The sequence below is a fragment of the Staurois parvus genome, unplaced genomic scaffold (assembly GCF_062004578.1).
Source record: "Staurois parvus isolate SC_StPar_1 unplaced genomic scaffold, SC_StPar_1.0 ptg000448l, whole genome shotgun sequence".
Classification (NCBI taxonomy): domain Eukaryota; kingdom Metazoa; phylum Chordata; class Amphibia; order Anura; family Ranidae; genus Staurois; species Staurois parvus.
In genome coordinates, this window is record NW_028318244.1 from 4601539 (window position 1) to 4624735 (window position 23197).

A 23197-nucleotide genomic window follows, 5' to 3' on the forward strand; every position below is an offset into this window, starting at 1 on the left:
TTCAACCCTACATATGTTAAACCTCCTTTACGAACAGCGAAAGGCCATCACCGATTTCCTGATGTTACAAGCGGATAAAGGTACTCCCCTGTGTAACTTAGATGTCAGCCATTGGCAGCTCATGCGTGACACCTGCCGCTTGCTCAGGCCCTTTGAGGAGGCCACGCTATTCGTGAGTCGGCAGGACTATGGGATGAACGACGTCATTCCTCTGTTGCACGTCCTGGAACAAATGCTGTTAACAATGGCTGGTCAGGGTGCGGTAGACGTGGCGCACAGATCTCAACGCCACATGACCCCTGTGGGGGCAGGACAGGAAGAAGAGGAGGAGGTAGAGGAGGACATTGGTGCTCAGGAATTATTGAGTGAAATGGGTGGTTTTTCCACTCAGCGGACAGGAGTGGAGGAGCAGGAGCATCTGGTAGAGGAGGAGGAGGAGACAGAGGACCCAGACGCACCGTGGCAGTATGCTGTGGAGATGGAGGCAGGGAGTCCCTCGCATTCCTTAGCACAAATGGCCCATAGCATGCTCGGTTGCTTGCGTAGCGACAGCCGAATAATAACCATCAGACAGAGGGATTACTTTTGGCTGTCCACCTTGTTGCACCCTCGCTACCGTACAAAAATGGTGGCCTTTTTCACACCTGCTGAGAGGGAGGCCAAAATAAAGTACTATAAAAACCACCTATGTAGTCAGTTGGTCTCTGCCTTTCTGCGCCAACGTCCATCCTCAGACACTGTGGGCCCTGTGCGCTCGCGTTCCGCTGCCATGGCAGCAGGGGAGGGGTGGGGTGGTAGGAGCAGTGGCAGCTCCACCAGCAGCGGCTGCCTCAGTCTGCAGTCGATGATGAGTAGCTTTCTTCACCAGCGCAGTGAGGAAACTACTAACCAGCCGCAGCAGCAGCAGCATCAGGTGGACCTGGAGCAGGACCTCAAACAACAGGCTTGGGCCTACTTGGACAGCACCCTGCCAACCGAGGTAGACAATCCCCTTGACTACTGGGCAACGAAACTTGACCTTTGGCCCCAACTAGCTGAATTTGCCCTTGAAAGGCTGTCATGCCCGGCCAGTAGCGTGGCATCGGAGCGCGTGTTTAGTGCGGCAGGAGGTATTGTAACTCCGCGGAGGACACGACTGTCCACCCAAAGTGTTGAGAGACTCACGTTTGTGAAAATGAATCAGGCGTGGATTAGTCTGGATTTCAAACCACCAGTTCCTGACACAACTGACTAAATCCGCCATGAATCATGCCCCAAACATGTTATTTTTAACATAGGCCTCTGTATGGCCTTCAATTTAAGCTGCTTACGCTTCGCCACTCTGCCATGGGCCCCTGTACCGCCTCCTCTTGCTGCTGCCAGGTCCAGAGTGTGTCATGGGTCCCTGTACGGCCTCCCATTGCTGCTGACTTCATCGCCAGACTCTGCCATGTGCCACTTTCAGGTCTCCTTACACTGTTGGTGGGTTCCATTTTGTGATAGGGTGCTGTATGGCCTTCCATTGCTGCTGCCTCCACCGCCACCCTGCGCCATGTGCCTCTGTCGTCTGCTCACGCTGCTGACGGCTTCCGCTTTTTAACCGAGGCCTGTGTTTGGCTTCCGAATACTGCTGCATCCACCGCCACCCTGCGCCATGTGTCTCTGTCGTCTGCTCACGCTGCTGACGGCTTCCGCTTTTTAACCTAGGCCTGTGTATGGCTTCCGAATACTGCTGCCTCCACCGCCACCCTGCGCCATGTGCCTCTGTCGTCTGCTCACGCTGCTGCCAGGTCCATACTGATTCATGGCCCCCTGTACCGGCTCCTCATGAACGTGGTTCAGCGGGTTTGCATCACTTAACGTCAAATCGTTGACAAACGCTGGGACGTTCAGTGTTGTGCGCATTAAGCCAGACACCAAAGGGCAGCACAGACCTGTTATTACTCGCTCAAGCATGGCTGAACAAAACCAGTCTCTACCACAAATTGGACCCAGACCTGCCCAGGGTCTCGTAAGTAGATTGCACGGAGGAGTAGAGTTCGTTATTGGAATTAACTGTGAGGGACTTTTAAACCTAGGCCTGTGTATGGCCTTCAATTGAAGCTGCTTCTGCTCCGCCACTCTGCCATTGGACTCTTGATAGTCGTCTCCCCACGCTGCTGCTGGGGGGACTTTTTAACATAGGCCTCTGTATGGCCTTCAATTTTAGCTGCTTACGCTCCGCCACTCTGCCATGGGCCCCTGTACCGCCTCCTCATGCTGCTGCCAGGCCCGTAATCTGCCATGGGCCCCAGTACCGACTCCTCATGCTGCTGCCAGGCCCGTAATCTGTCATGGGCCCCTGTACCGCCTCCTCATGCTGCTGCCAGGTCCAGAGTGTGTCATGGGTCCCTGTACGGCCTCCCATTGCTGCTGTCTCCATCGCCACACTCTGCCATGTGCCACTTTCAGGTCTCCTCACACTGCTGGTGGGTTCCATTTTGTCATAGGGTGCTGTATGGCCTCCCATTGCTGCTACCTCCACCGCCACACTGTGGCTCCACACTCTGGTTTTGGCCCCGTGACTGCCCAAATGAGTGAAGTGTGCGGTGATTCTAAGATCGACGGCACTCATCTGCATGTCATACTGACTGACAGTATTATTTCTCTTCCCCAGCAGACTCCAAGGGCATTTAAATTAAAGGTACAGTGTTCTGCACTAATATAAAGGCTCTCTGAAGCCTAGAAACACCCTTTTTATAAGTTAAATTCGCAGCGAATATATTCGACTCGAATCAAATTTATTCCGCGAATTTGGCGAATCAGCCAAATCGAATTTTTGAATAATTCGCTCATCTCTAAAAGTGACCTTTCAAAAAAAAATTCCTTTTTAAAAAAATATCATTCATATTACAGTGTCCAAATAAAAGAAAAAGTCCTTTCTCCCCAATCAATTGTGAAAAAACAAATATCCAAGCAAAATGATGCTTCCACCAATCACCAGTGAAAAACCAACATCAACCGCACTCACCAGATGATGGTGAGTATTGCGCCTATTATGATGTTATGGACTCCTAGACCCCCTTTATAAGCTTTCAGGGCTCCTTCCCACCATATAGGATATAAGGTATTTTCTCCCACTCGCTCCTACCTTCTCCTCTCACCAAACTCCACAGCAGTGCAAGGGAAAAAATATATAAAAGTGTAATACTGCTAGTAAAAAATGCAATATTGGTAAAAATTGCCAGACCACTCACATTTGTGAAGATGAATAAAAACATCTATTTTATTGCCTCCATTGCCCCAAATGAGTTCCACTACTTCCACATCTCATACCAGAGACCTCACAGCCTGCTTGTAGCAAGGGATGACAGGATACAGCTCCAAAGATGGTCGCTTGGAACACACCGCTTGGCGTGCGTTCCACTCACCGGAAGTGACGCAGGACGTCAGGGCAGCAGACCGGAAGTGCGTCGACACGTTTTGCCCCACCCACAGGGCGTTCTCAAGACACACACCTCCAGTCTCAGGCCGCTTAAATAGCAATAAAAGGTCCCTCCCCTTCTCTTCCACAGGTCAATAAAGACAAATATGTAAACTACTAGCTGTCATCCCTTGCTCATACCCTGTGAGATTCCTTCAAAGCAGTGTTTCTCAACTCCAGTTCTCATGGACCCCCAACAGGTCATGTTTTCAGGATTTCCATTATTTTGCACAGGTGATTTGATCAGTTTCACTGCCTTAGTAATTACCACAGCTGTTTCATCTGAGGGAAATCCTGAAAACATGACCTGTTGGGAGTCCATGAGGACTGGAGTTGAGAAACACTGCTTCAAAGAGATATCAAATTGAATAGCTCAGATCTCTATCTACTCGTTAGTTCAACCCCACAAAACTTTATTATAAACTTGAACTAACCATGCCCAAACTCATAAGGAGACCCGAGACATGCAAATGAACTTAAAAACATATCACAAAAAATGATTACATATGTAAAGAGGAAAATCAAAATTAAAAAAGAAATAAAATGTAAATATATAATATACATTATAGTATGGATGTGTAAATATACATATTGAGGAAACAAATACCACAAAAGATAAAAACATAAAAAAAAAAAAAAAAATTTAAGAGAATATAAAAATAAAATTAAACATAAAACTAAAATAAAGAAAAAATAAAATAAAATAAGAAAATAAAATTAAAAATAAAATAAAAAAATAAAAATGTAAAATTAAATCAAAATCAGTATAAATAAATATTGTTCCCTCTATATATATACCCACCCAAAACAATTAAATTTCACTCAGATAAAGCTACCAGTTAGATAAATAACAATTAATGTCAATCTCTGCGTTTAACCCTTTAGGGATCAAAGTCCCCATCTGGTAGATCCATTTTGTTTAATTTTGAGAAATACTTTTAACCATATCACCCCCTCTCCATGGGGCATCCATCCTATCTATCCCACAGGATTTTAAAGATGTAGGATCCCTATTATGATAAACCCTAAAATATTTACATCTCCATTTAATATCTAAAAGGGAACAGGGAAAGGGATATAGATGCCAATTTGACCCACAAACAAGTGCAGAGGATGTACCTCTTCTCTCTGATACTCCTCAATCTGCTCCATAGTTTAAGGACCGGTTCACACTATTGCAGTGTGGGAAACCGCATGTGATTCGGACAGGAATCGCACTGTATTCCTGTTCAAATCACATGCCATTCTTTGCAGTCTTTCCCGCAGGAAAGGTGCATACCTTTTTTTTTTGCACTGAAATCAGGACTCATGGGTGTTCACAACTATGTGATCTGACTCACCCGAACCTGCAAACCTTTTTGGGGTGTCGTTCACTTAATATGTTGCTAAACCCCGGACCCTGCATTCACTATACCTGGTCTCCCACAGTACACTGAACATGGAAATGCAATAATTTTAGTAAAAATAAACTGCTAAATACGTTTACTCAACAGCATTTAGAGCGGTCTTGTGACTTCTATCAGCATCCAGCTGAGCACTGGTAATCTTGTAGTAGGAGTTTACATTCTCCTCTCACTGTCTTATGAGGCTACATGACTGATAGCCAGGGGCTACAACAATGACCTTTGACCCTCTGTCTGCACAGTGCTGATTGGCCTTGTGCCGATCACATGCACCCTCCCAAAAACAAAAACTCTCTAGCAATGCTCTGTGGAGCATGTGCAGAGCGTCTCCTAGGGCTTTGTACTATCAGAAGATGTTTTGGGGGTAGTGGGAGAAGGGGAGGATGAGAGAAGACAGGATCAAAGAGACTTTTTAAACAATGTGGAGGATTAACCCCTTAAGTTCCACAGTGAGTATAACCAGCATACTTTACTGCATATACAGACTGATTTTACTGTTGTGGGTTTAGTAACACTTTAACACAGACACCTGCAGTGGTTCGCATAAACGGAGTGTGACTCTGATGTGGTGCGGGAAATTAAAATAATTCCCTGCAAATCCCGCACCACATCAGTGTGAACCAGCACTAAAATAACTATATTATTGGTGTCATTAGGAAAAAAAAGCTCCATCACTGGTGTCACTGGAGTAAAATAGGGCCTATATCAGTGTCAAAGGTTCAAAATACGTCTCAGATTGCTGGTGCCAGAAGGATAAAACAAACCCCATCATTGGTGTCAACTGGATAAAATAATTAGAAATATAAATTTCTATCACAACCCCATTTGTGATGTCCGGCTACATAAAGAAAACTAGTGGAGCCACCACATCTATGGACTGGCAAGCTGCAATATATTACATTTCTCTTCACTTTATAGAATGTGGACTAAAACATTAGAGATGGCACACAGAAGCCCCATGCAATCACTACACAGATGTCACATATTATGGGATGCCAGTTTCATCAAGCCACAGTATCATCAAGTATCATCAAGTCCAATGATAAATCTAGAAACTCACCATAACTGATGTGCTCAGCACTCCGCCAGCTTCAAGACTTGTGCTCTATACGGTGACTTGCACTTTATGAATCTGAGCGTCAGTGGGGAACCACGGCCTCTTCTCTGCTGGAAGAAAAAAAATGCACAAGGTAAGCATGCCATAGTGGGCAAATACTGTATACTGCTTATGGAAAAAGTTCCTGGGAAGCCCAGCGCTCCTCAGCTTTAACCCCTTAACGCAGGCGCCTCCTGGCTCTTTAAGAGGCTTCTAATCATGTGACCACGATGATTGGCTGTCACAGCGGTCACATGATCAGAAAGCTCCGGATCGCAAGTAGAGATTGGCAGCGCGGACAGCGACATACAGGTACATTGCTGGTCCGCAAATGGTAAACCTATCACATACAGCTTTATACAAATCTTCTGTTTTTGTCATTTGCATACCCTGTTGGCTATGCTGCACACATGAAGGAAACATACGAACACATGGAACTCTTGCTGAAGCACATCCGGTACACCAAGTACAACTGGAATATCTGTGGTAGTGGCTCTGCTGCTTGGAATGCAGCTCACGTGTACCATGTACTGTTGCTACGTAGGCGAATGGGACAGCCATGCAATATGCTATGCTTCAGCCTTGCTACAGGTGTAGGCCACTACTGAAGCCTGGTTGAAAAACTCCCAGAGATGGCATCATCCCATCCTTTCCTGTTGCTAGGATGTTGCTAAGACACTTCCAGCCGTTACTGCTCACACCCACCATCACAGGAGCTCTCAAACATCCGGAGCAGGCATCCTCCAACAAGTTCCATCATGCCTCTACAAGTCATAGCTGTAACTGTCAATTTTGCAATGTCTTATGGGAAATGTAGTACAACAGCTAGAGAGCCGCAGGTTGCCTACCCCAGGTGTAGATGGTGACCCGTGGAGCACTTGAGTATCTTGGGGTTGCTATTGGAGACTTCAGAACTGTGACAAGAGACTGCTTTTCACCTTGGAGGCTTTGTGTACATGAACTGGAGTCGCATCATTGCGGTGCAGAGCCATAGGAGATATACAGTCCATGTGGAGCGCTCACACCTCTTCTGAATGATGATTATAGAAGGCCATAAAATAATAATAATCCCATACCCTGTCCAGTCCCATTCCAAGGAACAAACAGTAACTGCTCCTCTGTACTACAACAAAATGGCTGTCACACTTTTGTTGCCATGGTTACAAAGAGGGCTCACACTGGGCCTGTATGTTACTGGCCTGACCGCTAAACATGAAGATGTCTCCATTGTTATTGATAGGAGACAGGATATACCACAGTACTGACTGCACAGCACACGCCATGATACCTCACACCTCACTATACCGTATAATACCTCCCAAAGATATACAGGCCACACACAGCGCTGACATCGCTCCTTCTCACTGCTTACCAATGAATAATCATCATATAATGCCATACAACAATGAGAAACCCACACCAAGTGCCCGTCCCAGGGGACAACCTGTCTCCAGCAACAGACTCTCTGTACTACAACAAAATGGCTGCCAACCTCCTATTGTCATAGTTACACAAGAGGGTTCCCACTGGGCCTGTATGTATGGGCCGGACTACTAAATATTGGGGCGTCACCAGGAGAGGGGATGTACCTCAGTACTGACTGCACCATATATGTCATCATGCCTCACACCTCATACCTCACTATATCAGATTATAGCCCAGTGAGAACATCTCATTATACCTCACACCTCATTGTACCACATATACCTTCCACCTCATTATACCTCACATATAATACCTCACACCTCATTGTACCTCATATAATACCTTCCACCTCATTATACCTCACACCTCATTGTACCACATATAATACCTCACACCTCATTGTACCACATATAATACCTTCCACCTCATTATACCTCACACCTCATACCTCACTATATCATATTATAGCCCCATGAGAACATCTCATTATACCTCACACCTCATTGTACCACATATAATACCTTCCACCTCATTATACCTCACATATAATACCTCACACCTCATTGTACCTCATATAATACCTTCCACCTCATTATACCTCACACCTCATTGTGCCACAAATAATACCTCACACCTCACTGTACCACATATAATACCTTCCACCTCATTATACCTCACATATAATACCTTGTACCTCATATAATACCTCACACACAATACCTCACACCTCACTGTACCTAATTATACCTCATATAATACCTCACACTTCATTATAACCTCATATAATACCTCACATCTCGTTATATCTCACATAATACCTCACACCTCATTATACCTCACATAATACCTCACACCTCATTATACCTCACACCTCATTATACCTCACATAATACCTCACACCTCATTCCCTGACCTTAGGTCAGACTCTTCTTCATCCAATTACATACTTCAGAACAGACCCTCATTCATCCCATTACAAACCTCAGATCAGACCCTCATTCATCCAATTACATACCTCAGATTAGACCATCCTTCATCCAATTACATACCTCAGATCATACCCTTCTTCATCCAATTACAGACCTCAGATCAGACCCTCCTTCACCCAATTACAAACCTCAGATCATACCCTTCTTCATCCAATTACAGACCTCAGATCAGACCCTCCTTTATTCAATCCTTTTCCAGTAAAAGACCCAAAATCAGACTCCTAATTCATTATCTTGCTATGTCAGACTTCAGCCAAGGAAGGTCCTTCAAATTCTTTAGATCCAAGAGGCCATAACAGGTCTCTTCTTCCTGATAAGGAGAATTAAGAAATCCTTTTCCATCTAGTTCCAATCATAAGACTTAGAGCAGACCCTTCTCCATATTTGTTCAATACCAAACTTCACGTTACTGCCAACTTAACTCAAGATCCTAGTCTGTTCTCCTCCCCCAGCTTCAACCTCAGACATGACCTATCTTTCAGACTTCATTAACTACCTGCCGACCGCAGATAGCCGAATGACGGCTGCACTGCGGCCGGCCAGTTCTGAGTGGACGCCATATGACGTCCCCCCAGAACGCGCTCTCCTGCGCGCCCCAGGGGGCACGCACCCGGCGATCTCCGTGATCGCTGTGTCCTACGGACACAGCTGATCACGTGATGTGGTAAAAGGCCAATCACAGCGGCCTTTTACCACCTGATCAGCGGTGTCCAATGACACGCTGATCAGAGGGAAATGCAAGTGCCGGTTCTCGACTGCACTTTCCTCACGCTGTCAGATCGTGAGGAAAGTACTGCCGAGAACCGGCAGTTGTCAGAGCGGGGATCGGCACCGATCATCAGGGCACTGATGATCAGTGCCCTGATGATCGGTGCCCAGCAGTGCCACCCGCAAGTTCCGCCTACCTGTGCCCAGCAGTGCACCCACTAGCTCCGCCCACCTGTGCCCAGCAGATCACCCACCTGTGCCCAGCAGTGCACCCACCTGTGCCACTCTGCAGTGCCACCTACCTGTGCCCAGAAGTGCCACCTACATGTGCCCAGCAGTGCCACCCACCTGTGCCCACCCACCTGTGCCCACCAGTGCCACCCACCTGTGCCCACCCACCACTGCCACCCACCAGTGCAGCCCAGCAGTGCTGCCAGTCAGTGCCACCGGTCAGTGCCCAGGGGTTGTGCCAGTCAGTGCCCAGCAGTGATGCCAGTCAGTGTCGTCTATCAGTACCCATCATCAGTGTCACCTATCAGTGCCGCCTATCAGTGCTGCATATTAGTGCCGCCTATCCGTGACACCTCATTAGTGCTGTCTATCAGTGCCGCCTATCCGTGCCACTTCATTAGTACTGCCTATCAGTGCCCTTTAGTGCTGCCTATCAGTGCCCATCAGTGCCGCCTATCAGTGCCCATCAGTGCCGCCTCATCAACGCACATCAGTGAAGGAGAAAAAATGCCTGTTTGAAAAATTTTATCATAGAAACAAAGAAACTTTTTTATTTATAGCGCAAAAAGTAAAGCGCCCAGTGGCGATTAAATACCACCAAAAGAAAGCTCTATTTGTGAGAAAAAAATGATCAAAATTTCATATGGGTACAATGTTGCATGACCGCGCAATTGTCAATCAAAGTGCGGCAGCGCTGAAAGCTGAAAATTGGCCTGGTAAATAAGGGGGTATAAGTGCCTGGTAGGCAAGTGGTTAAGCTCTTGGTCTGTTTTTTTCCCCTAACTGCAACCTTAGACTGCACTTATCTTTCATCCACCTTCACTTGCCAGCTTCATGTAAGGTCCTGGTCTGTTCTCCTTCCCCAAATGCAACCTACTGTTGCATATGTACTGATGCATAAAGAGTCAGAGGCATTGAGCACACTTTAAAGTACTGCACATGTCTGGCTGTACAGTAGCTGCATGCTCTGTAGGTTGGCACACTCTAGGCGAGTAAAAGATTGTCTCTTTGACACCTAGCCTGACAGGACCTCTTCATCAGATGATAAAAAGAACCATCTGCAATTTGTTACATTAGCCTGATGAAGGGGGCCTGACATGATCTGTAACATCGGGATTTCCTGATGTGATCTACTCCTGCCATAATAGGATGCTCTGCCAGAATACCAACCTTGAATATACCTGCATGGAGTTTGCATGTTGTGTCTGCCCTAACGTGAGTTTCTTCCAGGTTCTCTGATTTCTGCCCACACTCAAAAGACACGCTGGTAGGTTATTTGGCTGCTGTCTAAATCACTCCCTGCCCTAGCATGTGTTTATATATGAGAGTTCGAGTCCTTAGATTGGAAGCTCCATGAGGGCAGGGAGTGATGTAAATGTACAATGTAAAGCAATATGTAAACTGTCAGCACTATATAAATATCTGTAATGATAAATTAATTCATTAACACATTCATTGAAAAGTGGACATTATTCTGAATCAGCTGATGTACCTGCAATGACAATCGACATTGGCTAACACACCATATATTAGATGGTCAGCTCTAGTAAGATATGCAGTAGGAATATCTGAACTGATTACCAGAACCAGCAGAATACCCACTTTGTCTTAGGTACCCTCCGATTTCTATATTTATTTCCACTTCCATGCTGCTCAGATCCTCAACATCACCCTTGCAAAGTCACTGGAGAGCAACTGGGGGATCAGTTGGTGGACCTGCATGTGGGAGGGGCCTAATGTGCCCATGCACTAGGGGTACCTTTGCCCGAGGGCACACTTACCAATGCCTGGGACTAGGCAGGAACTGCAATCATGTGAACAGTCTAACATCAAGGCATTCTTCCATCTCAGTTGAGCTCCCATGGTGTATAGTAATAAATTGGATATGTGTGTTAGGTGGTTTCCCATCGCTATACACCATGACTTCACCAGCCAGCGTACCTCTGTTACCTCACTGCCAGTAACAGAATGAGATCCCACCAGACACAGAGCGCAGATCTCATGTGTATCCTGTTGTAACTCCTTCACTCTCATACCATATGGCTAGGTTGAAGGTCTCCATAATGCTGGTCTGGCCCACTTGCTATGGGAGGGGGACCGCTAGGGAGGGACCCACAGCAGCAACCCACTTACTACTGTAGAACACCTCACCTTATCTAGGTAACACGCCTCGATTGGTTGCCATGTGTCATGCATATCACATCCCTCTGCGAATGAGTGACGCGGTCGGGCGAGCGCTAGCTGTCAAAGCAGGGGTTTGAGGGCTGGTCCTTTCATTCATAACATGTTACATCCTCAACATGAGTGTAACATGTAACATGGTGTGAAAAGTGAACTTATCCTTTAATATACAAAGTATAAGTTGTATTAATTTTTCCTTTGTTTAGTTTTCCTATTGATTGAAATAGCGATTTGTATGTAATATTGTATGTTTACACTGACTATTGAATATTAATGATCAATGATTTGATATCACAGCTTACCTCTGCCTACCTGATGAAGCTGATAACAAAACACATGGAATTACAACACTCCCTTCCTGCCCATTGAAGAAGGTTGATGCAGCAGTTGCTATCTTTGAGCTGAGTTATGTAAAAGGACTAATAGGCCAGATGCTATCTTATCTATGTAAATATATATGGTAACAGGAATTGTAATTGTAATATGATAAGGAGCTTTGACTTACAGAGGTACAGTATATATACAGAATATATATAACCCATGTAATGAAATGTATTTGTTGCAAGCAATTTTATGGAAATTGTGCTTTTATTAACATTTATTGAATACAAAAAATTAAACATAAAAAAAATCAGCTACCAAAAAAAGGGACCATGAAGGAGTTAAAGAGGCACTGTGTTTGCACCCATTCATGATCCCTCTAGACAAGTCTTTGGCAGGGTGTTATGTGACTGAAATGCATTGACATTATTCAAACCCATTTGAATGATCTCTCTACTGGGAATTACCAAAGGGCAGCATTGCAAAATTTTATCTTCCAGTTTTAATCCCAACAAATCTTTTTTAGTAAATTTGACTTCTTTTTTTTTACTTCATTGCTGAGTTATTCATTTTTTTTGCTATTCTCTAGCTTACATTAATGATCAGTGAAGAGTTTCCTTACGTTGATGGTTACTGAAAAGCTCACTTAATCTGGCGGTAAGCAGAAAAGGGACTCTTTAAACAGGTGGTCAGTGGGAGAAGGTCCACCTTACCTGTGATTAGTGGAAAGAATGTACCTTACATTGGTCCTCAATAGGAAGAATGCCCCCTTAAAGATAGCTAAAAAGATCATTGGTGTCAGCGGTTACTCTTTTCTCAAGGAATATCTAGCAACCTCTGGAGGACCCCTAGGGTTTTATAGAACCCTAGCTCAGAAAGACTGGTCTATACTATTCCTTCACATACCTATGCCCCCCACAATTGCCCTAGACCCCCTACACCTGTTTCCCTTCCCCCTCCACTCTCTATTCCCTCCTTTCATAATCACTCCCAACAACATTCCTTTTCCGTACTCTGCCCGACCTCTTCCCTTTTTCTCCCCTCAAAATCATTAGATCTTCATGGTATGCCATACAAATTGACAACATTATGTGATACAAAAAAAGGCTTATGCTTTGTTTGGGGGGTCAGACAAGGAAGAAGGAACGCTTGGATTTTTTTAATCACATTTATTGGTTTAAGGGACATGCAACGTATGTGCCAACCATGACTTGTATACTAACATTCTTGCCTTCTATGTTCCTATGGCAATAAAGATAAATGATATAGAAAACAGAACAGATATATCTTCCCTTTTAGTCTTGGTGACAAGGGTTTTACCAGACAAGAAGTGCAACAACCACTGTTCTAGCCTTTACTAACTTCTTTAAAAAAAAAAAAAAAGCTCTTTTATTCACTGTAGCTGTTCCAGATTTTACCTCATTTCCTATCTGATGAAACCCATGTCAGCAAGAAAGGAAGGACATCTGTATGGAGCCCCGGATAGCCAGTGCCAAATTACTGCAGTTCTAAGGGGCTTGATTTGATAGTGAAGAGCCTGATAGGGATACATTTGTGGTAATATGGTCCTCTAAGCTCTGCATGATAGAGGAATACCCACTATACGTGAGGACCCTGCACAACCCATACCAGGCTAGAAAACATCTAGAAAATGTATGCTAAATAAAAAGCTTAAAATACACACAGGGGCATCTACAGAGGGGTCACTGAGGGAGACCCTGAAGCCCAGGGTTGGTCTGCGAGGCCCAAGAACTGACTCTCTATACCAACACTAAGCATGCTAAAGACCCCTAAGGCCTGATTTGAGAAGTGGAATTGTCATTTTAGCCCCAGAAGCTTACTATCTATTGTCACAGTCAGTGGAGTTAACGCTGTTTAATAAAAGACAGACCTTTTTATGAAAAGCGTTGTTGCAGTTTAGGCTCAGGAGCTGACTGTCTATGTACATAGTGTTCAACCTGCTGTCTATGGATACTTATTGTGAGGCCATCGGGCCCCCACAGCCAGTGTTTTCCTTGCCTAGGTGTTCTCCGTGTATTGTAACCATGGCCCAGTTGTTCCCATTGTATTGCATATTAAAGCGGTATTAAGCCCAAAACCAAAAATGTAATATATTGCAGATTACCAATACTTAGATGATAGTTTTCTTTTCTGAAAGGAATGAGATAGGAGGCACAGAAGACAGCACCAGTTTGTTGGAGGTAGGGGAGTGTTACATGTATTAGCAGATTTAGATACATTAACAAATTGAATCCAAACTCCAGCTCACACTTTATAATCATTTACAGCAGTTTTTTTTAATTTTGGGAAACCCAAGCTTCTCAAGCATCACTCCCTCTGTGATGTGAGTGTTGTCTTACCCCCCTCCCCCCTTCTTTGCTTTTGCTGTGCCTTACCTCTAGCGTTATTTTTTCCCATCTCTTCTAACATTCTGATGAAACTTTGTGATTTGTATAGTACTGCTTGGACCTTGAAGAAGGGGACACTCCCTGAAAGCTTGTCTTCAAAATTGTATGTTAGTGCAAATACAAAAAGTATCACGGACAGTACTCAATTGTTTCTGTCGCAAATGCACTAACAGGGCTACAATCACCTCAAGCAACATGAATAAATAAAAGCTGATTATTTTAATCACCCGTCAGTAGAACTACAGACATCCCTTTTTTTAATTTTGGATAGAGTAAGGGAGGGGTTATAACCTGTCAGAATTTTTTTTTCGCCATCTGTGCCTTTCCCTTCACTTCTTGTCCCATAGCCAAAGAGGAAGCGAGAAGAAATCCCAGCAAATTAACAGAATTCCTTGGAGACTCTAGTGTCCCCATTGGAAGATTTCCCCCCTATTACTTTTCTGGGTACAACCCAAAATGTAGGATTTTCTTTTACTTTCAGTGATAATGGTAATCAGGACAAATAGAGAGGGCAAATCTCCCTAACGGAGACACAGACAGCAATAAAATCTGACAGGGGTTTTAATCCCTCTCCACTCTATCCATAACTAGAAAAAAAGGTTTGCCTCCAGTTATACTTTAAATGGTTTGCCTCATCCATGTACACTGCAACAATCTGCTGGAGAGCTTCCTGTTTACATTAAATATACTGTAGATTGATGTGTGTATAGAATATAAGCATACTATCCTGGTGTATTAATTCTGTGAATTAAACCTCCAGTGTCCCCTCTGAAAGGCAGACAACATCATCACCCAACAAGCTATCTAAACATGGCTCTGGACTTACATTAGTACGGGTAGCACTGTTTATAAAGGTGTGTTGCCCATCCCCCATACCATGCCTCAGCAGCAGGTTGAAGTCTCTAAATTTGAAAAAAAAATGACTGTTATTTTCAGTTGAATCCACTGAGATTTGAAAATTACAGTTCCACAGCTAAAGGTGGGGGATGGAAACCGCCTAACAACCCCCCCCCCCCCCCCCACCAGCCCTACCCCAAGACAAACTGCTGTAAATTAACATTTGGTTGATTTATTGATTTCAACAATTTCTCCTATTAAAAAAGCCTGATTTTACACCACTCTACGGGCTTCATTCACAAAGCTAACACACTAAGACACAAATGTTTATTTTATATATAAAATATTACAGTCAAGTTTAAATATTACATGTGAGCACAATTAATATATGTATTCAGGGGTTTGTGAATTAATCCCATTAGTATTCCTGATAATTACAGAGCATAACCCCTTATGTAACATATTACCGGGCTCCTTAGACCAGAGTTCTTTGTTCAAAACAAGATCTAAAAATAGCAACCAATCAGCTGTGCTCACTGTGGTCATGTGACCTCTGTGGTCATGGACCTCTGTGTGATGTCACAGTGTAGCAGGCAGACACTTTCTGTCTTCCGTGGTGAGCAGTACTGTACTAGACTGCTAAAGGCGTTTTCTTCAAATATCTTGTTTATATTTGCACTAATGTGCTCCAATTTAAACATTTCTCATCAAATGACCACTGTTGAATCTCAGCGAAAAAGTAAGAAACTTTGTCTACATTTTTTTCCCATATTTTGAACAAAAACATGTTTTTCTCATTCACCTCTACCTACAAGTACTGTGCACACACATTCATAACACAGGCAGTGACAAAGTCAGCTCCTCTCCCTATTCTTTTCTATTGAGAGATGAATCTTGGCAGCCATCCAGCCCTCTAATAGAAACACAGCAGGTGCTGCCCCCTAATGGGAACACAAGGCAGGTGCTGTAACATCTTTGTTGTTTGGTAATAATGACTTCACATTATATACAGCTAGAGGGGTTAGGGTGGGCTTGTTTTAAAGCTCCCTTACTGCTTGTTAAATTATAGGAATACTTTAATGTCCATAGTCTGGGCACAGATGCTCTTTAGGCTTACATGTATTTATTGTTTGTCATTGACGCCATATACTTGTTTTACGTTGTGTACATACAGCCGGATAATATGTGACAGATCTGCATATGTAGCAGAATGGTATATAGTGTAGAATTGGTTCTCAACATTATAACTTTATTATGCCTAGTGTGGACAGGCTTTGGATTAAACTGTTACCTGAGCAATTTTAAAGTCAGAATGGATATATCTTACATGGTAGGTGAATATCCCCTCATTTTTTTTAAGTGGGCCCTTTAAGGACCAATCCAAGATTAATGAATGGTGAAAAAGAAATAGGAAGAGAAGGAGGGGGTTATCGGGTGTGGGAAGGTTGTGGTAATGTTCCCAAGCCACTGCTCTGTGTGTCCATTCACACACAGAGCTGCAGTTTGGCCCTGCCCCCTCTCTCACCTCATTGGCTGACTGGCTGTGATCGACAGCAGTGAGAGCCAGTGGCTCCTGCTTGCTGTCTTAGCCAATGAGGAGGCAGAGACCTTGGACAATGAGGCTGTCTTGCACATTGCTGGATTGCGATAGGGCTCAGGTAAGTATTTGGGGGGGGGGGGGGGGGAGCTGGGGGGCACTGCTGCACACAGAAGGTTTTTTGCCTTCATGCATAGAATGCATGAAGGTGACAAACCTTGAGCCTTTACAACCACTTCAAGTCAGCCTTTTTTTAATGTGCTGCCAAAGAGGCTCAATTTCTGTTTATTTCCATGTGGCTGAAGACAAGCCAGCTAGGGTCACAATAATGACAGTGCTTTGGGACAAACATTTTGGTGTCTAATGCCCAGAAAGTCACACTATACAGTATATATTCACAATTTTGTTTTCTTAGTTTTAGACAAAGTGAGGAAAGGTTAGAACACAATTAAAACCATTTTCTTTTATTTTACAGGTTTTACAACTATGGAGAATGAGGTTATGTCATCCCTTGTAGAAATACGCTCAATTGTTGGGAGCAACCACGCTGGAAAGCTTTCCAAGAAGTTGCTCCGAAGCAAAAGATTATCAGTTAGTTCCAGTCTAAAGGATTCCCATTCCTTGGACTCCTCCTTGGATATCCTTTCTCCCCAAGAGGTATTGATAAATTACCTAGAAGGTGAAGTTTCCACTAAAATGAATGCCATCCAAACACTAAAAGAGGAGTTGAATACCTTGGACAAGAAAATATCAATTCTTGTGAATGGGAAACGGACACTAGAAAGCCTTGTGTCCCGATTTCCAAAACTAAAGCTGGACAACAGAATGGACATTGAAGATGCGATGTCCATTGACAGACAACGCATGCTTGAACTGAGCAGGAAGACACAGAGGTTGGAACCCTATCAGTACCTCTTCTATCATCTACAGACCCAACCAAAGTACCTGTTCAAGCTCATCTGTCGAATGTCAGTACATGACTATACCATTCTTGAAGAAAGGCTTCTTCCCGGACTCTACAATCATGCCTCAACTCCAAGAGAGGAATATCATTTTGTCAAGTTTTTGGGAAATGCTATTCAGTATGAGTTTGAGAAAAAATGTACTCATATCAAGGATATAGTGGAAGGAAAATTAATTAGCATTGAGACTGCCTTCAGCTTTTACAGGCAGGCTGCAAAATGTGATGTCCTCCACAACAAGCTCACTAAAGTGATAGATAGGATATTTCACTTAAATCACAGATTATTGGAAAGACCTTCTCTCACTCCTTACATGGCAGACCTAGTCTTAAATGCAATATTCTCAGATGTGCACAGTATACCTTATGGAATAAGGTATGTGACAAGAGTCCTAAGACAAGCCCTGCATAAAAAGTTCCCCCAGGCAAGTGCAGATGAAGTCTTTGAGACTCTTAGCCTTTTCATGTACCAGTATTTCCAGCCAGCTATAGCAGCTCCAGATGACTTTGGAATAATGAAATTTAAGATGTCAACAGAATCAGGGCAAAAAGAGAACTTCATGATCGTGGCTGTGCTTGTCGGCCACACATTAATTAATAGCCATTTCCCCAAGGAAAATGCTGGAGCTTCAATCAAGAATGACTATATAATCAAAAACCATCCACGTTTCAGGAGCATGTTTGAGGAGGTTTTTAATGTTCCAGAACCAGAGGAAGAATTTGGCTTCAATGAATATTCTGACATGATTTCCCTAAAGAATCCAGTGATAGAGCTTCATGCAATGGACATTGTAAGCACACATAAGCTGCTTTCAAAATATGAAAAAGTGGTCATCCCAAACCAACAAGACAGTCTTTATCAAATTTTCAAGGATCTTGGACCAGTTCCTAAGGTTAAAGATCTTCTTTTTTATGAGAATGCAGCTGCTGCTAACAGAGGTGGAGACTTGACAGCAACTAAAGTCTGCCTCTCCTTAGGCAGCAAATATATTCCACAAAAAGAGAAAAATTTGACAAACCCAAAGGCTTTACAGGATGCTGGGCTTTCAAAAGCAATGGACTCCCAAGATATCCTGAACAATACTGACATGGATGTCACAAAGGAAAATGAATTTCAGCTGCAGCAACAAGCTGAAATAACGAAGCTCAGCCAAGCAGTGGATGCCCTTAACGTCAGCTTCAAATATTACCAGGACAAGGTAAACCAATATCAAAGGTTCTGGAACAGTTGCCTAGAAAACCTAGTGGGCCAAATGTCATCCAATATTGACATGAACAAAAAGATGCAGAAGGAGACGGAGAAGCAAGATGACATTAAGATTTTGGGGCTGAAGGAAGAGAGGAAAGAAAAGGAGAATAAGCAAACTAGGAAGAAGAGGACCTGGCTTCATAAATTGTTCAGCCCTAAGTCACCCACTAGCATCAAAAAGGTCAAATATACTGCAGAAAAACTGCACTACAAAGGTGTCATTGTTGACACAACAGGTAAGGAGACCAAAGAGCTGGAGAGACAACCGCTGACAATAGAATTTGCAGATGACCACCAAATTAAAGTCAGCATCGGCAAAAAGTTTGTTCTCCTTCCCATTGCTGACATCCTAAACCTCCATTACAGCAGAACACCAATCATGGAGTTATTCTGCTATCGGGTTGATGTCAGCATGTTGTTGTTTTTAGTGTACAGCAAGCTTTATGTCAGAACAACACATAACGCACTGTATCAAGAAATAACACCATAGGTTGTTGATTCAGGGAGCATTCGATGGCCCTAGGGCGGGTTCAGCAAGACGCTGATTGCAATCTACCACTCGACTGCGGGCAGCCGACAGATAGATCGTTATCTCTGCCCTGCTTCCCCCAGCCGCTGCTGCTCTCATGTTTACTGCAGAGCGGAGAGCGAGCATAGTGATGGATGGAGGGCGGAGCTCCCTCAGTAACCTTTCAAATTAACCAGCAGGTGATTGGTTGCTAGGCGGGCCTAGAGAGAGAGGGGGAGAGAGAGAGAGGGAAGAGAAAAGAGGGGGAGAGAGAGAGAGAGGGGGGGGGGAGAACAGAGGGGGAGAGAGAGGGGGGAGATGTGCTGTGTGGGGAAGAGGAGATCTCCTAAAGTGGAGTTCCACTCAAAAGTGGAAGCTCCACTTATTTGCCTCCTCCTTCCCCCTCCACTGTCATATTTGGCACCATTTGGAGGGGAGGGAGGAGCGGATACCTGTTTGTGACAGGTACCCGCTCCCACTTCCGGCTCAGTTTGCCACAGCGAAGTGAGCCGGAAGTTCGGCCCCCTCCTCCCTCTTAGTCTCCTGGCAACTTTCACAGATCCCAGAAGACTGCCGGAGCAATTAGTACGCGACTTGCGCATGCGCAGTGGGCACCAGGCTGTGAAGCTGTCATAGTTTGGTGCCCACAGTTTAGATGCTGGCGCCATGGAGGACAGAAGGAGAGAAGGGACTGCGTGTGTGAGAACGTGGCTGGACTCTGGGACAGGTAAGGGTGTGTTTATTAAAAGTCAGCAGCTGCAGTTTTTGTAGGCTGTTGACTTTTAATAATCACAAAAATGTCTGGAACTCCGCTTTAAGGGCTCTGCCAACAGGGACCCAGTCCTCAACTCTCACTGTCTTCCGCCATGCTGACTCCTGTACCCTGCCGGTACCGATCACTCACTGTGTTTATTTAGAGAAACCTGCCTTCATGGTGGGTCACAGTGGGACTTTAATTCCGCTTTAACAAGCCATGCTACCTAATGTCATTGACCATATTTGGTCAATGACTTCACTCGGAGATACCCGCTGGATTGTTTACTACATGAAACAAGCCAGCGGGAGGGGAAGTCACTCATTTAGTGGCAGTAGTGATACCACCACCAACTGATACAAAGTTTGGCTACAGAAATAAGAAATAACACCATAGGTTGTCGATCCAGGGAGCATCCGATCGTCTTAGGACAGGGTTCGGCAAGCTGACAATTGTAATCTACCGACAGCTGGATTGTGAACACGGCTCTGCTTCTCCCCAGCCTCAGCCACTCTCTTGTCCACTACAGAGCGGAGAGTGGGAGGCAGCATAGTGCTGGATGGAGGTCAGAGTTCCTTAGTTAACCTTTCGAATTAAGCAACAGGTGATTGGTTGCTAGGTGGTACCACCACTAACTGATGCAAATTTGCAAAGGTCCCAATTGAAAGAGGAGACCGGGACCTTTCCCTGAGTACTGGACATGTGTGCTGGGAGCTCGCAGGGCACGCGCTCTCAGCACATATGTTCTTTTTTAATAGAACGCAAATGTGCGGGCGCTCGGCGTCTACAAAACAGGTTAAGCTACAAAACACTGAAGTGTGAATGCAGCCTCAGGCTCCTGCACACAATACCTGCAGGTCTGTGCTTACTATAAGGTTAGGCACCAAAGAAATGTCTCTATGAGTATGACACTCCTCCTATACCAACATTATTGCGCCAATATAACAGAGAGTGGATATAATTAATAGGTGCTGCTATTAATAAAAAACTGTAAATAATAATAAGTTGTGATAAACAAAATAACCACAAATAATAGCGCAATCCTAAACTGAATCAATAAATTAATTTGCACAAATATATATAACCACCACCAAATATGTGCAAATTAATAGTGCAATAACATAAATAAGGGATCTCAATATAGTCCATTCAAAAAAGTCCATATATCAATGATCCTCAATCAATGAAGTACTGAGATCCTCCTTCATCAAATGTGATATTCAGTGCTCAGAACACCCCATCAAAATGCACACTCACCATGTGCTAGTAATTAACCAGCATATTAGTATATATTCACCAAAAAGACTCCAAAAGAAGATCCTCATGTGTTGGTAATCAATCAGCATATCAATATATATCCGGTATTCCACCAAACAAACTCCAAAGGAAGATCCTCTCATATCCAAATTAGCACATGTGGGTAAAGAAAGAACTCGCCAGTGTAATATTATCCAACAAATTTATTGTAAAAAAAACCCCCTTAAAATCACACTCACAATAAGTAAGAAAAAAGCATTTGATACATCAGGGCACAGAGCCCTGTATCCAGTGTCTCACCTGCCTGCCTGCACTCAAAATGGTGGTAGTACGATCACGTGATCCGGACACGTGCGTCGGAGTGCGTGGTGACGTCACCGCTAGCCACACCCTCTGTGCTTATACCAGTGTTTCTCAACTCCAGTCCTCATGGACCCCCAGCAGGTCATGTTTTCAGGATTTCCCTCAGATGAAACAGCTGTGGTAATTACTAAGGCAGTGAAACTGATCAAATCACCTGTGCAAAATAATGGAAATCCTGAAAACATGACCTGTTGGGGGTCCATGAGGACTGGAGATGAGAAACACTGGCTTATACCAACGTACGGGCGTTCAGTTGCAGAGCTGTAGGCAGTGTAAATGGACTATGAGCGAACTGATCAGCATGTTCGCAGTCTTTTCAAACCACAAGTCGAACTGCCTTTGTGGATCATTAATTCATTAATTCACAGATCTCTGCCCACTGCACAGCCACACCATTTAAAAAATTTGGCAGCAGGTACACGGAGAAGAACCCACAGCTGCTGTCACAGAGAAGGGGGCTTTGGTACAGGTTCAATAGGTGCATGCAGGGGTGGACTGACAACTCATGGGGACCCCAGGCAATAAGGGATCATGGGGACCCTGTGTCCTTGCCCAAACTCAAAAAAGCCTATGAAAAAGGTACCAGGGGCCCCCTACTGACCCCGGGCCCTCGGGCAGTGCCCAAGTTTCCAAATGTTCAGTCCGCCCCTGGGTGCATGTTACGTGTTACACCCATGTTTAGGGTGTAAAATGTAACATGCTACTAAAGGTGAATTTAGCCTTTAAAACCATTGACACTGTGTGGCCCCCACTGCCTGCGGTTTTTCTTTTTTTCAAATTATAAACAAGCTGGCCAGCAAAATATTTGGTGAATGACTTCAGCCAATATCACTGACTGGTCTGGACATCCCAGTAGGAGGGGATTGTTGGCGCAGGTCGTCACGTTTATATTGGCGAGTCGTCGTTCATTGCGATTGATATTGGATCTACTTCGCTGGACAACGTAACTGATGCTGGATTTACACCGTGGGACATATTCATTGACCATCGGTGTGCGATGTCGTGTTTGTGTTGGCGAGTCGGCCGGGCATTGCTCATTGTGACTGACACTAGATTTAAATTAAATCGCTGGACAGTGTAATTGATGATGGATTTACACTGTGGGGCATGTTTTTTAATGGCAGAGTGAATAGTTGTGCTTCTATCAGAGGGTAGTAGGGTGTTGTTCATTGTGATTACATCGCTGGATGATGGTGATGAATTAACACTGTGGGACTTTTTTTCTTTTCATACATTGTCAACAGTGTTTGTGTGTTTATTTACAGTGTATTTTCGGTGGGAATGAGTAACCAGACAAGATATCTGGGGACCTGCTATCCTTATGGCCCCTTTCACATGAGCAGACTAATCAGGCCTGGTTGTCTGTATTTCAAGCGGATCCGATCGGACGATCCATTGCTCTTTATTGAGCGGTGGGTGTAAGCGGACATGTGTCCGTTTACACCCTCCTGCATCCGGTTTGATCCTACCCACTAAAAAGAGACGGATGGGGATCCATTCCCCATCTGTCTGACGGATTGGATCAGA

General features: G+C 44.3%; 1 long non-coding RNA gene and 1 pseudogene across 1 annotated transcript in view; one reads left to right on the top strand and one right to left on the bottom strand.

Annotated features, from left to right (window-relative positions):
* LOC149453569 (uncharacterized) overlaps positions 1 to 23197 on the bottom strand; it is a 198814-nt gene that overhangs the window by 132809 nt on the left and 42808 nt on the right. The window contains exon 2 of the long non-coding RNA XR_016314670.1: positions 5906 to 6012. This is a non-coding gene — a long non-coding RNA (uncharacterized LOC149453569). The remainder of the gene's footprint in view (positions 1 to 5905; positions 6013 to 23197) is intronic.
* On the top strand, positions 17275 to 19016 carry LOC149453574 (ras GTPase-activating-like protein IQGAP2; annotated as a pseudogene).